The following is a 16,908-nucleotide window of genomic DNA, read 5'->3' as shown; positions in this document are numbered from 1 at the left end:
AACTTGCAGAGATGGCTTTGCTTTTATTTTTATTTTCTTCCCCAAACACAAGTACATTTTAAGGCAAGAACAAAAGTTTGGGATAAACTGAGATCAACACATCACATTTATTTGGGCAACTAAGCACAGCATAGGAAAGACACCACTAGTAAAGCACTCTTTTTAAGTGAGCATCATGCTTTATTTTCTTACAATTGGGATTTGACTCTGAGTCCTAATAGTAACTGATCTATTTTCCCCATTTTCTGCTTCCATGAAGGAATCCAGTTTACTCAGTATATACATAGACTGTTATTTATTTTCAACTCCAGTGTATTTATGCAATGAGCTACAGAGCAAAAGAAAGCCACCGTGTCCTCGCGGAAAATGCATTCTGTTCTTCTTCCACTGTGGGGATGGGGCGATCCACAGTTGTGCTGGCTTAATCATGCCTGCACCTGGCAATCAATCACTCTTCTGGAGACTGCATCCCATCAGGCAATGGCACAAAGAGGACTCTTGCCAGGTAGAATCAGGGGCAGAAAATGCAATTCCAGTCTCTGACAGTGATTGAACATAGATATGCCAGGGCTTTGCTTGGTATCCCTGGACCCGAAACGTGCACAGAAAAGTTGCCAAATGCATGGCTCATACTTCCTTCTGAACAAGACTGCCATGCTATTTTAAAGTTCTTACTACACAATTTATCCACAGCTAATACATGGAAAACAAAACTAGAGTTATATGTTCTCTGGGGGACGTATATTACAATACGAGAGGTAGACTGCAAGTAGACAGTTCAGTGACAAAGAATTGGGCCCTGAATGCCCCACCCAGTGCAAGAGTTTTCTAAGAGGAGAAAAATTTTCACAAATTTAAGCCTCTCCTCCTGTATGTACATCATCCCTCAACTGCCCACCTCATTTTGTCCCCTCCCCAAAAGAATTCATGGAAACCTTGGTCCAATCTAAATAGATCCTTCCTGGCTCACAAAATCACAGGATGTTGGCATAGGAAAGCTCCATGAGCAATTTTACTTCATCCTCTTGTAGGACTGGAAAACTAAGCACAAGAATGGTGAAACTATTTATCCAGGTTCAAACAGCTAGTAAGTATGGGATTCGGGATTAGAACCCCCACCTCACATCTCCTGGTCCAGGGCCTTTCTCTTGTTTACAAACACTTTTCCAGTCATATTCAGATTCCTGAATGTTGGTAGACATTTTATCAACTGAATCCATTAGGTATTAACTACAATTCTAAATTTTAACACTGCTGAAAAGACACGTAAGAGGCAACCTCAGTGCTCTGTTTGAAGAGAAGCAAAGAGTGCTCCTTAATTCTGTTATGAATTGCATCCTTTATACTTGCAGATCTTCCCCAAGCAAAGATTTGTTGGCTGATAATCTGGAATGAGAAGTATTGCCTTGTCAAAAGAAGAAATTTATCATGGAGAGAGGGATATAGTAATTACAGAGCTACACATAAATGACAGTTGTGTGAAGACTGTTAAGGTTGGTAATTATTCACCTAGTTATTTCATTCTTCATTCATTTTATATGTATATACCTGTGATGTTTGCAAGATATTGTGCTAAGGTTTATAAGGAACACAAAAGTAAATAAGGCCATGTCTCCCTTCAATGAGCTAGCTTCTGGTCTGCTAAGAAGAATCAAGTAAAGGATATTAAAACATGGTTTTGATTCTGTAGGAGGAGAGAAAACTCTGATGTTTCTGTAGGAAAAGGTTAGCTGGCATGTTTTCCCTATGTATCCCTTTAAAAAATAGCTTTATATATCTTTACAGGAAACAATTTGATACATTTTCACATGTGTAGGCATCCATGAAAACATCACCATATTCAAGAGGAAGAACATATTCATAACTTCGTAAACTCGCTAATGCCTTTTTTAATCCCTCCCTCTTGTCACTCCTTGACCCCATTCCCCAAACCCAGGAAAACCTTGACTGCTTCCTGTCATAGCTATAGATTAAGGTGCATTTTCTATGATTTTATAGATAGATTCCATTTAAAATGGAATCATCAGATTATTTTTTTTCTTTGGCTATTGTCATTCAGCATAATTTTTTTTGAGATCCACCTATATTGTTGTGTGTATCAACTAAGTAATATCACTAAGTAACATTCTACTGAATATGTATATTTATATTATTATATGTAATATTATATAATTATTCAATGCAATGATTCTATGTCTACATATCTGCATATCTATCTATATCTATATCTATATCTACCACAATTCGTTTATGCATTCATCTGTTGTTAGAAATTTGGGTAGTTTCCAGTTTGGGGCTATTAAAAATAAAACTGTGACTATTCATGTGTAAGTCTTTATTTATGTGGACATACGCTTTCATTTATATGAAGAAGTGGAATGACTGGGTCATAATGTAGGTGGATGTTTAATTGTTTAAGAAACTGCCAAACCGTTTTCCAGAATGTCTCTGCCATTTTGCGTTTTCACCAGCAATGTATGAGAGTTCCAGTTGCTCCACATCCTTGTCAACACTTGGTATGGCGAGTCTTTTTAATTTCAGCTTTTCTAAAAGTACCCATTTATTATCCACTGATTTACAGAAAGGCTGATAGCTTCTTTGGGAAAAAACCTTGAACCCCATCTACCATTTGTGTTCAGAAATATATGTCTGACACTGCATAGTAGAGAAACAAGATGCACCATTGGGGGGAAAATAAACTTAACATAAAGGAAAAAAGAGTGTATCACAGGAAAGCAGACTTAGCAACAGAGTCCAAAGAGACTGGCATTCCTGAGGACTATGTTGGTATGAACAGAACTGATCTTATTCTAGTTTTGCTAACATTATACATATGCACAGGGGAAAGAGTTACTGCTTCCCTGAAGTCTGCAGTACCTGAGGCATGCAAGTCAACTTGTTAAGGGTCTCTCCTGTGCCCAAAAATCACAGAAAAGTGTCCTTTTCCCTTCCTAAAAGTGATAACAGGGATCTCTATGGCTGAGCTCTTCCCATTCCACCATCTTGGATATGGTAGTTTCCCAACTCTGCCAGGTCCCATGTGATGGCAGTGGTGTTGGTAGGAGCAGCGTTCCAACTCCAAGTGACACCACTGAAGAACTATTGGGCTCAGGCTGGTTAAGGGGATGATTTCTAATCAAGACCTGATTATGGAAACATGACAACAGCCTTGAGGGCAATTGACTGTGATTTTCCTGTTGTGTTTCTAAAACAAAGGAGAGGGTCAGAGTCATTGACATTTGGTAGAATAAATGAGACTACCTTGATAATTACTGGATGTTGAGCCTAAGACACTCAAGTAACACACACAAATAGCCGTAAAGCCAGGGAGAATTAAAAAGATCCATAAGAGATAGATAATGATAGCAGACACTTTGTGAGAACTTAATGATGTGTCAGGTAACATTCAGAGTGCTTTAAGTAGGTGAACTCATTTGGTTTCATAACACAGGGCCTTTATATTATGGGTGGCAAAAGCCAAAAAAAGAAGACAAAGTGTCTTCACAGAAAATCTGTGTTCTTCTTCCAAAACTTTGGGGATGTACTAACACAGAGATGTATTCACTTTATCATGACTGTAATTGTGAGTTGTCAAGATTATCACCGTTTTACTGGTGAAGAATCTGAGGCTGACCGGTTTAAGTGAATCGCCTAAGGTTATATAGCTAAGAAGTGGCAGAGCCAAGATTAGGATCAAGGCAGTCTGGCTCCAGAGCCCCTGCTCTTCAGCACTCTGCCATATTGATTCTAGAAAGAAATGCAAAATTCTCCTCTCACTTCAGAGAAACGTAACATCATTTTTTACAGAAGAATAAGAATGGCTTCATGCAAAGTACAGTATTCTAAATTATCTCTTTGAAGAATTATGAAAGTAGAGAATTGGAAGTTTGTAAGAATTAGAACAGGATGGGGAGCATTTCTGTCTGACATTTCAATTGTGCCAATGATTTTGTATACATCTTGTTCATTCTGAATTTGACCATAATCACAATGGAAGCAACCTGTACATACAAAGCTGGATTGACTTATTAAGGATACATATGTATTTTATGAACTCTTATATAACACATATTTGAGTTGTATCCTTCTCTCTTCTGGCCATTTGGGCCAGCCATTTCTTTACTACAGCATGGTGGGAGAAAGCACATACTAGGGAATAGAACTCCCTGGGCGGGACCCCTTTGTGGCTCCCCTACTTTTTAGCTGAGAGGCCTTGGATATGCTGTTAACCTCTTATTAGAATTATGAGGAGCCTGAGAATTTACCTACTTGCAAGCTAACCAGTTAGCCTGGGACCATTTCTTGGATTCTAGTAGAACACATGAGACTCATGAGTCAGAGACAAAGGACTTCATTACTCTCAGCAATAGCAGTAGCCAGAGCCTCAGCTTTTGTGCCAGGTCCTGAGACCCAGTCCTTATGGGGTGATGCAAAGAGTATAAGAGATGCTTGCATGTGCTATGGGTTGTTACAGGAGAGCAAGCTTGAGTGTAGAAAACCCAAATGTTTTATAAGGGGCAATAAGCCTGCCTAGCCTTTGCCCTGAAAGGGGAGTTACCTATGTTAAACTGGGCGAAAACAAACCTGCCTTTGCACTTGAGGGAGACACTATCCCTATTTTCCAAGCCTGTTTGCTATACAAACGTACTTTAAAAGACAGTCTGGGGGCGCTTGGGTGGCGCAGTTGGTTAAGCATCCGACTTCAGCCAGGTCACGATCTCCCGGTCCGGGAGTTCGAGCCCCGCGTCAGGCTCTGGGCTGATGGCTCAGAGCCTGAAGTCTGTTTCCGATTCTGTGTCTCCCTCTCTCTCTGCCCCTCCCCCGTTCATGCTCTGTCTCTCTCTGTCCCAAAAATAAATAAACGTTGAAAAAAAAAAATAAAATAAAATAAAAGACAGTCTGGAAAAATGGCAGCCACTTCCTCTGTTCACAAGATGTACAGGAACACGAGAGACCCATGGAGAGTTGTCTCCCCATACATCTATGTGCACAATTTATTCCTCTGTAAAAGGGGATAATTACCAATCTCCACAGGGTTGCTGAAGAATGTAATCAGATTATATTTGAAAAGAACTTAGAAGGGTATCTGCCGTATTTCAAGCACTCAGTCATTGTAGCTTTTGTTGCTATCCATTAGTATTATTCATTAGTATTCACTAGTATTATTAGTGTTATTCATTAGTATTCATTAGTATTATTTTCTCCTCATCCCTTCAAAAAAAAAAAAAAAATAGTTGGCACAATCTCATGTGATTGCAAGAAGTCCTGCAAAGGATTCCTGGGGCTTGTCTGTTATCCACCACTCTAAACTCTTGCTCCCGTTCGATTTTCTATACCTTAAATGTTTCCTTCCATATTCTCCAGCCCTCTGTGGCTTCCTTTGTTCCCAAAACATGACCTAGTCCCATCTCATTTGCTCCCCAAAGAACAACAAATGGAATATTCTCCCCATAACCAACTTCCATTGAAGGTTTGGCTAGAATAAATCCTGCCTAAATTTGACTATTGGTCATTGTCATTCTAAAATTCTTCAGCTGTGCCTTTCATCAGGGGATTACTTTCCTCCAGTACCAGCCCCACCCTATTCTACCACCACCAGTAGAAAACCCTTGCTTTTACTTTATTATGCAGGGTAATTTACTGCCTTTTTGTCCCAAGTCTAGCCTGGGGCCTCCTTTTGTAACTAAAGATCCATTAATGTGTTTTCCATATGAAAAAGTGATTTATTCCTCTCAGTTAAATTCTGCAATTTCCCTAGGACATAGAAGTGGTTAAGGTCAAATTAAAAAAAAACAAACATTATTTTTCCTTCTAACTCAAAAAGAAGCCATTTAGAATTGCTGCAACATTTTAAAAACAATTTGGAGAGTTTGTTCAACATGTTTAGTCTCAGTCTTTCAAATAAAAATCCAGGGTTCCAAACATTTAATTGATTTGTTCAAGAAAAGTAGCAAATCATAATGAAACAACACCTGGATGATTCATAGTACATACAGCACTTTAACTTTTAAAGTTAAAGGTACATAACTTCTAGTTCATATTTCTTTTTTCTCTTCCTTTCTTTAATTTTTTTTTTAACATTTATTTTTGAGAGAGAGAGAGAGAGAGAGAGAGAGACAGAGACAGAGCTCGAGTGGCAGAGGGTCAGAGAGAGAGGGAGACACAGAATCCAAAGCAGGCTCCAGGCTCTGAGCTGTCAGCACAGAGCCCTACATGGGATTCAAATTCACTAACCTCCTGATCATGACCTGAGCTGAAGTCAGCCGCTCAACCCACTGAGCCACTCAGGTGCCCCTCTAGCTTCATATTTCTAAATCTAAATAGGATAGAACAATGTCTTCTCTATTTCTTCTTACAATATAATTGAAAGTAAAAATATTACTATTTGGGAATCAAAGAAGTAAAAACTACTTTTTTTATGTAAGGTACTTCTTTGTTATTATTCTTCAGTTACAACTAACAGAATAATAATGTGAATTATTACTCATTAGTACACTATTTTAGTTTAGTAAAATGCAACATCCATTACTCTTTAAAATGGAATGCTTTCCTTTTTAACCTTCCTATAAAAGATACTGGTATTTATTAAGTAGAGGCATTTATTTTGGCGTATTAAGGTTGGTTGAGTTTCTTCAGGAAAATGTTCATACCACCTACTCTTTTGAGTATTTAATGAATAAATTTAATTTTTCCTACTGTTCAAAAGCAATCAAAATAAAACATTTTTTACATCACGATTTTAATGAGCTTTGCTTTAATGATTAGTTCAATGTGAAATTAGTCATACTTAACTGAGTTATGTATATTTATAAATATGTATATTTATAATATAACATATATAAATTTATATATTTATTTATATAAACACTTATTATATACATTTATTTATATAAATAAATATATATATATGTATATATAAAAGCCACTAGGTAAGGAAGGCCCAGAATATACATACACATACACATACACATACACATACACATACACATACACATGCATATGTACTTTGGTGCCATATTCCAAAGTGGACAATCCTAACTCACCTAAATTTCACATATCTAATAAGGGGCAAATTAATTGTCTACTTTTCTCCTTTTTTATCTTTTTTTTTTTTTAATTCCAGTTGGTTAACATACAGTTTTATATTAGTTTCATTTGAACAATATGGTGATTGAACACTTCCATTCATTACCTGGGCTCATTCCAGCAAGTGCACTCCTTAATCCCCATCACCTATTTTCATTCATTTTTCTACCCACCTCCCCTCTGGTTACCATCAGTTTGTTCTCTGTATTAGTCTGTTTCTTGATTTCTCTCTCTCTCTTTTTCTTTCTCTTCCCTTTGCTTGTTCTGTTTATTAAATTTCACAAGAGTGAAATCATATAGTATTTTCCTCTCCCTGAATACTTGTTCACTTAGCATTATACTCTCAAGTTCCATCTATGTCGTTGAAAATGGCAAGATTTCACTCTTTTTTGTGGCTGAGTAATATTCCACTGTATATACACACCACATCTAATTTACCAATTCACCAGTCAATGGACACTTGGGCTCCTTCCATATCTTGGCTATTGTAAATAACACTGCTATAAACTTAGGGGTGCATGTATCCCTTTGAATTTGTGTTTTCGTATTATTTGTGTAAATACCTAGTAGTGCGATTGCTAGAGCCTAGAGTAATTCTATTTTTAACTTTTTGAGGAAATTCCATACTGTTTTTCACAGTGGTTGTGTCAGTTTGCATTGCCATCAACAGTGCATGAGGGTTCCTTTTTCCTCCACATCTTCGCCAACACCTATTGTTCTTCGTGTTGTTGATTTTAGCCATACTGATAGGTATGTGAGGTGGTATCTCATTGTAGTTTTGATTTGCATTTCCCTGATGATGAGTGATGAGCATCTTTTCATGTGTCTGTTGGCCATCTTTATGTCTTCTGCAGAGACATGTCTATTCATGTCTTCTGTCCATTTTTAATTGGATGATTTGTTTTTTTGGTGTGGAGTTGTGTAAGTCTTTATATATTTTGGATACTAAGTCTTTATCACATGTGTCTTTGGCAAATATATTCTCTCATTCTGCAGATTGTGTTTTAGCTTTGTTGATTGTTTCCTTCACTGTGCAGAAGTTTTTTATTTTGATGTAGTCCCAAATAGTTCATTTTTGCTTTTGTTTCCCTTGCCTCAGGAGATGTATCTAGAAAGAAGTTGCTATGGCCTATGTCAAAGAAATTACTTCTTGTGTTTTCTTTTGGATTTTTTATGGTTTTAGGTCTCACATTTAGGTCCTTGATCCATTTTGAAATTATTTTGGTGTAAGAAAGTGGTCCAGGTTCTTTCTTTTCCATGTAGCCATCAAATTTTCCCTACATCATTGGTTAAAGAGATTGCCTTTTGCCATTGGATACATTTCCCTGCTTTCTTGAAGATTAATTGACTGTATTGTTGTGGGTTTATTTCTGAGTTTTCTGTTCTGTTCCATTGATATATGTGTTTTTTGTTTTTTGTTTTTGTTTTTGTTTTGTTTTTTTGCCAGTATCAACTTCTTTTGATTACTACAGCTTTGTAATATAACTTAAAGCCTGGAATTGTGATGCCTCCAACTTCACTTTTCTTTTTCAAGATTGCTTTGGCTATTTGGGGTCTTTGTGATTCCATACAAACTTTAGAATTGTTTGTTCTAGTTCTGTGAAAAAAATGATGTTGGCATTTTGATAGGGATTGCATTAAATGTGTAGATTGCTTTGGGTAGTATACACATTTTAACAATATCTGTTCTTCTAATCCATAAGCATTAAATGTCTTTCCATTTCTTTGTGCCATGTTCAATTTATTTCATCAGTGTTTTATAGTTTTTAGAGTATAGATCTTTTATCTCTTTGGTTAGGTTTATTCCCACGTATCTTATTTTGGGCACGTTGTAAATGGGATTGTTTTCTTAATTTCTCTTTCTGCTGCTTCATTATCAGGGTATAAACATGCAACATATTTCTATACATTGATTTTGCATCCCATGACTTCAGTGAATTTGTTGATCATCTCTAGCAGTTTTTTGGTGGAGTCTTTTGGGTTTTCCATATATAGTATCAAGTCATCTGTAAATAGTAAAGTTTTTCTTCTTCCTTACTGATTTTGATGCCTTTTATTTCTTTTTGTTGTCTGATTGCTGTGGCTAGAACTTCCAGTGCTATGTTGAATAAAAGTGGTGAGAATGCACATCTTGTTGCACTTGTTGAGAGGAACATCTTGTTCCTTACCTTAGGGGAAAAGCTCTCAGTTTTTCCCCATTAATGATGATGTGAGCTGTGGGTTTTTCATATATGGCCTTTATTATATTCAGGTATGTTCCCTCTAAACCTACTTTGTTGAGGGTTTTTATTGTGAATGGATGTTGTACTTTATCAAATGCTTTTTCTGCATGTATTGAAATGATAATATGGTTCTTATCCTTTCTCTTATTGATGTGATGTATCGCATTGATTGTTTGCAAATATTGAACCACTCTTGCAGCCCAGGTATAAATCCTGTGAGATCATGATAAATGATTTTTTTAATGTATCGTTGGATCCAGTTTGCTAGTATTTTGTTGAAGATTTTTGCATCTATGCTCATCAAGGATGTTGGCCTATAGATCTCTCTTTTAGTGGTCTTTATCTGGTCTTTATGCTGGCCTCATAGAATGAATTTGGAAGTTTTCTTTACTTTTCTATTTTCTTTTTTTTTTTTTTTTTTTGGAATAGCTGGAGAAGAATAGATATTAACTCTTCTTTAAATGTCTGGTAGAATTTGCCTGTGAATCCATCTGGCCCTGGAATTTTGTTTGTTGGGAGATTTTTTTTTTTTTAATGTTGTTTCAGTTCCTTTGCTGGTTATCAGTCTCTTAAAATTTTCTATTTCTTCCTGTTTCAGTTTTGGTAGTTTATATGTCTCTAGGAATTTATCCATTTCTTCTGGGTGTCCAATTTGTTGGCATATAGTTTTTCATAATATTCTCTTATACTTGTTTGTATTTCTGTAGTATTGGTTGTTTGTCCCCTCTCATTTGTGATTTTATTTATTTGAGTGCTTTTTTTTTTTGATAAGTTTGGCTAAAGGTTTATCAATTTTATAGATTTTTTTCAAAAAGCCAGTTCCTAGTTTCATTGATTTCTTCTATTGTTTATTTAGTTTCTGTATCATTTATTTCTGCTCCAATCTTTATTATTTCCTTCCTTCTGCTGGCTTAGGCTTCATTTGTTTTCTTTTTCTAGCTCCTTTTAGTGTAAGATTAGGTTTTTGAGCCTTTTTCTTGCTTTTTTGAGGTAAGACTGTATGGCTATAAACTTTCCTCTTATCTACTTTTCTCCTTTTAACAGGAAATTGGAAATCACTCCAAGGCCTAATAGATACACCTAACATAATCATCTGGGAATAAAAGGAACAGAAAGGGGGATATTTGCAGCTATTACACTTGACAGCTATAAGGGGTAAGAACACATGTGAGCTCCTTAAGTAAAGTTATTATAACTTTTGGTAATTAATCACAGGCCTCTGTAGTATTCCACAGTGATGTTATTTAACCGTATTTAACTACTTCTTTAAAGAATTTAGGAAGCTTTAAGTTTACACACACACACACACACACACACACACACACACACAGAAAGATAACCATAAGCACTCACATGGATGAATATGCAAACACAAATACCATGGAGGAGCTAAAAATAAATTCAGATTAAAATACCAGAAAGTACTAGATATAAGAAGGCAAAGATGAGGCATCAAGAACATGAGTGGTGGTGGAGGTGACAATGACGATGTACTGATGGGGATGATGGTTGTTACTGTTTAGTTGCTTACCACAGTTGGTCATGATACTCAGAAGTTTACCTCAAAGGGGCTTACTACATTTGAACATTACATTTATTAAGCTCTAAGATTCTTGTATCCAAGTCAAAGGAAGGAAATGAAATAGGCCAAAGGTGAATAGAATTTAGAAATTTAAAAACAGAATTGGAATTTGTGGCAAGAAGCAATCTGCCTAAATGTGATTCAAATACCACAGACTCTCACCTTTGTTACTGAATTTTCATAAATATTCTTGAATAGATAGTTCTTCATTTCTTGTTTTTCCTTAAAATCACTTACAGAAGCTTTAGTTTTTTTGTTTTTTAATAATGTTTACAAATTTCACTGGGAAGTGTATCGCTATAGCTACTCATGTTGTCACACCAGAAGTCTACCTTCTCAGAGCACTTTTTAATGAATATACGGTTGATCCTTAAACAATTAGGGGGTAGGGTCACCAACCTCCCATGCATATAACTTTTGACGCCCTCAGAATTTAACTACTAATAGCCTCATTGTTGACTAGAAGTTGACTGATAACATAAGCAGTCAATTAATGCATATTTTGTATGTTATATGTATTAGATACTATATTCTTACAATAAAGTAAACCAGAGAAAAGAAAATGTTGTAAGAAAATCATACAGAAGACAAAATACATTTATAGTACTATATTTATAAAAAAAAACTCCATATATATGTGCACCCAAGCAGTTCAAAGGTCAACTATATTTTGCAATGTTCTATAACATACAAAAGTTGAAGGTGTTTAAGAAATATACTGGGGTTTTAGAAAGGTATTGATTTATTCCAAGCCCAGACAAATTCCAGTTGGACATTTTGGTTTCAGTAATCAATCTACACAATCAGGCTCGGCAAGGGTGATTCAGGTAATTTATTACAATAACACAAATCTCCCACCATGTGCCTATCTTGGAGAGCAATAAAGATGAAAAAAAAAGGTTGCTTCCCTTTCTTTTTGTTCAATTCAAATCCAAATGCTCTTGGCTAGTTTATTTTAATTAAAGCTAGAAAAAAACTCTGAAATCTCCAGATTTCATTTTAATCAATAAACTCAACATTTTTTCTACTTAAAATTTATTTTTCTGAGTTTTATTAAAAATAAAACAAAGTGAATGTAATTAATGACACAACTTTCTGTAGTTGGGACACTAATCTAGAGTGACATGTCTGTGAAACAGAGATGAAACCAAAAAAAAAAAATTCAAGTAATCTTTATGTCAGTTAGGATTAGTTTTGGCTGCTTATGAGAGGAAAACCAAAATAATATCTACTTAAACACTTGGGATTTGTTTTTTTTCTAATGCAAAAGAAGGTGGAGGAGGTTGTCCAGTGTTGACATGAATGTTCCAAAAATAATTAGGATCTCAGATACCTTCTCTCTCTCTGCATATGGCTCTCATCCTCAAAGCCATTGGTGATCCAATCCAACTACTGGAGCTCCAACCTTGTCCAAAACACACATAAAAGAAAGAAAAAAAGCAAAATGAAAGAAAGGTGCACCTCCCAGTGGTGTGAACTCCCTTTTCTGGAAATACCACAAAATTATAATAGGGTAATGCTTCCATTATCATCATATTGCTCAAAACATAGTTACATAGCTACACATAGCATCAGGGGATGCTGGGAAATGTAAGTTTCAGATGGACATATTTCCAGTTCAAATAAGAGTGGGATTCTTTTACTGAGAAAGAAGTAAAGGTTTTTGGATAGGCAATTAACCACTGTATGACAATCTGAAAAATAGATAATCATCCATACAGAATAAATGTACAGCTGAGGTTTCTTTTACCCAAATAACTCTGTCAATAAACCTCTGGGAATTTTAGCTGCTGGTAGACCTCACACAGGCCAGGGCCCAACTGAGAGTTAAGCAAGCACTCAGGCTGTCGAGTCAGGCAGAGTTGGGTTCGCATTCTCTGTCTATGCTCGGTAGATGTGGGAGTTAATTTTCCTCAACTGTAAAATAGGGCTATCAAGGGAACTTGCCTCAAAGGACTGTTGTGCGTGAAGAGAATGTAGGACAATCCCTGAGGACTGTGCCTAGTATAGGGTGAGCCCTCTAGGTATGTTAGCCACGGTTATTCTCTACTACAGCTTTCTTTGTCATTTAACCCATGTGGCTTTTAATGTCTTGAGTCAAAATAGATGTCTAGTCCTAATCTAAGCAGAATAAGACTATGTGTCCTATTCTATGTCTGACATAGAGCCATTGCATTGATCCAGGGATATAAACAGAAGTGTCCATGCAGGTTAGTTACTCACCTCTCTGAGAGGTGCACAGACATTTCTAGAACATGGTTTCTATTTGGCCTATAGTCAATGCTCAGTAATCCTCATGTGGATAAACAGAGTCCAGACATGTGGTCTCACTTATAAATGGTACCAATGGTAGCAACTGGTCAATACACTTTGGGGACTAGCTTCTAAATGTCCCCGGTTACTGGCGGTAGAGGTTGGTCTTTCATCTGGAAAACAGACTATGTCTGAAGCATTGCATTTAATTTGATCTTCCTGAAGAGATTCCTCTACTTTAGACATTGTATTTAATTTTAATTTCTGGAAGAAAACACAGTTGTAGAAAACCTGAGACAGCCAGGATTAAGGAATAAATAATGCTGTATTACTACCCTCTATCCTCCCCGGTGAATTTTCTATTTTGGAAAGTGATTTCAAATTCTTTACAGCCTCTGAGCTTCATAAGAATCCAGCAAGTTCGGCAGGGCTGGGGAAAGGATCATTTTCCTTGTTTTGCACACGAGGAAACACTCAGCTCTAAGTGGCCTACATTAAGTCATATGGATTTCAAGCTGCAGAGCCAAGACCAGAATTCAGGCCTTCTGACTGCAAGCCAGTGCCTTTTCAGCTCTGCCAGAAAGCAAATCAGCGGGGAGGCTGCTGAACAGCTTCTGAGTTGTCAGAAAGCAGAGTTTGCAAGTGGCTTCTGAAGCAGTACAGGTGACAGCAGGTGAGACGGGGCAGCTGTTTTTATCAGATTATAATTTTGTGTTAGAAGCAGCCATAGAACATCCTTCATTTGCCCTCGAGGAGTTAGCGAGGTACACCTTCCTTTCATTCCTATCTGTGGTCTTACAGGGACATGGTATCAGAGCAGTATGAATTGGCACTTGTGATTAGCAAAATGACTCCCAGGTGCGAAGTGCCAAGTGATCGTAGGGAGACAGAGAATAAAGCAACGGCGAGCTTATTCCCTTTTTCATTCCTGCAACAATGAATCCCATATGATTAAATATAACCACCCAATACCTGCAATCCTGAGTCAGCCATTAGGGACAGGAATGTGAGTAATAGGCCACAAAAGTATCAACCGTTTCGATACTGAGGAGGCCATAGAAGAGAGAGAAGCACTATGACAAGCATTGTTCTAGAAAGTTACCGATAAAGTGGAATGAAAAGAGAGGGAAATGCTGTTCATTTTCAGAATGGTAATATTCGAACTGGACCTTGAAATATGAGGAGCTTTTTCCATTGAAACAGGAGGCAAAAGGGCATAATGGACATGGAGACAAGATGACATCTGTCATGGTCAGGGAATTTTAAGTAGTTCAAAGGAGCCTAGAACATATGGTGTAGGACTGGAGGTGGCAGGGGAGGAGACGGGGGAAGAGAGCTGGAAATGGGAGGTGAAGTCTGAAAGCTGTAATGGGATCTAATAGCAAGGCCAAAGTGAAGGGCTGGGGAATTTACACTTTATCTCGCAGGTGGTAGAGAAGTGTTTAATCAGGGGAGGGACGTGATCATATCTGTGTTAGAAACAATTCTAAAAAATGGATGCTTCTTCGGTAGCAAAGCTCTTTTTGTATTTCCTTTCCCTTAAATTTGCTTCTACTTGTTTATGTATTTTTTTCAGTAGTTTCCAGGCATTCTGGAGATACCAGTGCTCTTTCAAACCAGTCAGTGATTTATCTACAATGGTTAACCTGGATATTCATAACAGACCATTAAATATCAGTGCAAAGAGCACTGGGCCATGCACTACGCAGTCACTCAAGTGCACATGGAGGGGACTGCTTTGCAGCTGCCATGCCACAAGCCAGAGCACTCTCAGGTATGTCCATGTCCCTGGGCCCTCATGGGCCAATTTACTGCAAATAACCTCACTGTGCTTTATATGCAAAATCCTAGGCTCTGGCCTCCAAGCTGACAGTATTAGCTGAGTAAGGCAGATATTGAGAATCAGTAGCAGAAGGATCCTTAAGACTTCTTATAGCAATAAGCTGCAGAGAATCCCTACTCAAAGTTTAACATTAAGAAGCTGTGCTTCAGATGGCCCTGGGAAGAGTAAAGGTTAGTTACTTGTTAGGAAGAGGAGGAGGTGGAGGAGAAAAGAAAAAAGGGCTGCTTTAAGCAGCCTAGAAGATAGAAGATACCTGTTCAACTGGTTCTATGGTCCAATTGAATCAGTTTGAGCAGAGAAAGAAATAAGATCAGCTGAGTTAAAATCTTGGTTTCAATGATTTAGTGTCCTGGATTGAATGACTGATTTCTGGCTAAATTTTCCGGCCAGTTTAGTGATGAGTTGTTTTATGTACAGTCTAAACAAGACAGAAGTGGGCATCTGTGATCCGTTTTATGCAAGGCAATGTCTGATTTTTTTTTTATGTTTACTTATTTTTGAGAAACAGGGAGAGAGAGAAAGAGCACTCATATGTGAGTGGGAGCGGGGCAGAGAGAGAGGGAGACACAGAATTGGAAGCAGGCTCCAGGCTCTGAGCTGTTAGCACAGAACCTGATGCGGTGCTTGAACTCATGAACTGTGAGATCATGACCTGAGCCGAAGTCGGACACTTAACTGACTGAGCCACCCAGGTGCCCCGTAAGGCAATGCCTTTTATATATTTTGAGATAAATCGCATTCTACAATGTCTTACTGATGGGGTTTCCTATCCTCTTTTATTTAGAAAGAAAATATCCACATTTTTTCTATGTCCTCAAATCAACATTGTCAAAGTTTTGTTTCCACGGTGTTCATTCAAGTGTCCACTCACTGACCACTTAATCTACTTTGGGCAACAACAACAATAACTAAATCTATATAGCATTTGCCAAGCATTACTCTAAGTATTTATTATTTACTAATTTGTTTAATCCTCCCATTAACCTAGAGGATAGGTTTTCATAGCAAATAGGAAAATTGGGGTACAGGGAGGTGAAGGAACCTGCCCCAGTCACAGTGCTATGCACGGCAGCGCTGCAGTATGAAGCCAGGCATCTGGTTCTTCCAACTTCTCACAGCACATCCTGGTCAAAGGTCAGTACATGACAAGCACTAGAAATTGGTGGAGAATCAATTATCTCAAGGGCAACGTGTTCACCTTTATTATCCAATCTCTTTTGATTTTCTTTTTTTGATAACTCAACTGAAAGCCCTTTTTTAACAGATTGGAGAAAGTGCCAATTTGATGTTAAGATGCACTATGTGTGAACAAAGGGCAACCAGTCTGTGTCCTTATCCCAGATGTCACACATGACAAAAGATTTCACAGCCAGGGGTGATTTTCATTAATTCTATTTTACCTGTTTCTCATCCACGCTTTGTTGCAAAAGATATCTAAGTGGCTAAGCATTTAAATGTCGTTTATTTTAAAATGTCTGCCTCACATGTCATCCTAAATGTCATGACAAAGAACGTGAAAAGCTCTTCTTCCTCCTTGAAAGGCTACAGAAGGAAACAGCAGGATCACACACTGTCTGAGCGATCACATCAGGCGGGGTTTACGTGAGTCTGCTAGTGCTGGAATCTTCTATGCTTTCAGACATTCTGATTTTAGGGCTCTGGGACTCTGAGCCATTATTCTCTTCTGTGCCAGAGAACTGGAGTCCCGTGGCACAGAATGATTGAGATTAAAAGGTAGGGAAGCTCTCCTGATCTCCTCTCTCCTGACCTGGAGTCCTGTACATGTGGCTTTCTCATCTACTGCCCCAGACTTCAAACCTACACTTCTTCACTCTGTGGTTGAGATATTAAGCCACTAATACCTCATGAAAGATGTGAAGAGGGAAGTTTATTCGAGTACGGCAATCTTAGTGTCTCTTCCA

General features: G+C 37.5%; 1 long non-coding RNA gene across 1 annotated transcript; it reads left to right on the top strand.

Annotated features, from left to right (window-relative positions):
- Positions 1-204: 204 nt before the first annotated feature.
- On the top strand, positions 205-15,066 carry LOC123379803. The gene is made up of 4 exons (XR_006584672.1): positions 205-1,493; positions 10,353-10,463; positions 13,536-13,816; positions 14,720-15,066. It is a non-coding gene; the product is annotated as an uncharacterized LOC123379803 (long non-coding RNA).
- The last annotated feature ends 1,842 nt before the right edge of the window (positions 15,067-16,908 follow it).

The sequence above is a fragment of the Felis catus genome, chromosome C2, assembly GCF_018350175.1.
Source record: "Felis catus isolate Fca126 chromosome C2, F.catus_Fca126_mat1.0, whole genome shotgun sequence".
Classification (NCBI taxonomy): Eukaryota; Metazoa; Chordata; class Mammalia; order Carnivora; family Felidae; genus Felis; species Felis catus.
The sequence above is the reverse complement of the archived record's forward strand: the minus strand, read 5'-3'. Positions and strand labels throughout refer to the sequence as shown.